Below are 1311 nucleotides of genomic sequence, written 5' to 3'. Positions count from 1 at the left end.
CGGCTCGGCCAGTGCTCCCAGTACATCCCAGTGCTGCGGTGATCCCAGTGCACCCAGTACATCCCAGTATATCCCGGTACATCAGTGCTCCCGGTGCATCCCAGTGCTCCCGGTGCATCCCAGTGCTCCCAGTACATCCCAGTACATCCCAGTACATTCCAGTACACCCAGTGCTCCCACTACATCCCAGTGCTCCCAGTTCACCCTGTACATCCCAGTACATCAGTGCTCCCAGTACATCCCAGTGCTCCCAGTACATCCCAGTATATCCCAGTTCACCCAGTGCTCCCAGTTCACACAGTGCTCCCAGTGAGCTGCTGCAGGGCTCCCGGTTCGGCCAGTGCTCCCAGTACATCCCAGTATATCCCAGTATATCCCAGTGCTCCCAGTACATCCCAGTACATCCCAGTATATCCCAGTGCTCCCAGTGCTCCCAGTGTTCCCAGTACATCTCAGTGCTCCCTGCACATTCCAGTGCTGCATTGCATCCCAGTGCTCCCAGTGCTCCCAGTACATCCCAATATACCCCAGTGCTCCCAGTACCTCCCAGTACATCTCAGTGTTCCCAGTACGTCCCAGTACATCCCGGTACATCCCAGTACATCTCAGTGCTCCCAGTACATCCCAGTACATCCCCGTACATCCCAGTACATCTCAGTGCTCCCAGTACATCCCAGTACATCCTGGTACATCCCAGTGCTCCCAGTACATCCCAGCACATCCCAATACATCAGTGTTCTCAGTACATCCCAGTGCTCCCAGTACACCCAGTGCTCCCAGTTCACCCAGTGCTCCCAGTGAGCTGCTGCAGGGCTCCCGGCTCGGCCAGTGCTCCCAGTACATCCCAGTGCTGCGGTGATCCCAGTGCTCCCAGTGCACCCAGTACATTCCAGTATATCCCAGTACATCCCAATGCTCCCAGAACATCCCAGTACATCAGTGCTCCCAGTGCTCCCAGTACATCCCAGTGCTCCCAGTACATCCCAGTGCCCCCAAGTTCACCCATAGCACCCACTGCTCCCAGTGCTCCCAGTGCCCTTCCTGTCCCTCCCAGTTCACCCCAGTGCCGCCCAGAGCTCCCTCGTGCCCTTCCAGTGCCTCCCAGTCCCTCCCAGTGCCTCTCAGTCCCTCCCAGTTCCTCCCAGTACCTCCCCAGTGCCTCCCAGTCCCTCTCAGTGCCTTCCGAGTACCTCCTCAGTGCCTCCCAGTTCCTCCCAGTGCCTCCCAGTTCCCTCTTGCCAGAAGAACATGGGGGGGATTGGGCCTCAGTTTCCCCCTTCGCTTCAATGAATGGAACAGAAAAGGGGACCC

Source organism: Meleagris gallopavo, unplaced genomic scaffold (genome assembly GCF_000146605.3).
Source record: "Meleagris gallopavo isolate NT-WF06-2002-E0010 breed Aviagen turkey brand Nicholas breeding stock unplaced genomic scaffold, Turkey_5.1 ChrUn_random_7180001874710, whole genome shotgun sequence".
NCBI classification, from domain to species: Eukaryota; Metazoa; Chordata; class Aves; order Galliformes; family Phasianidae; genus Meleagris; species Meleagris gallopavo.
This window is presented reverse-complemented; position numbering follows the sequence as displayed.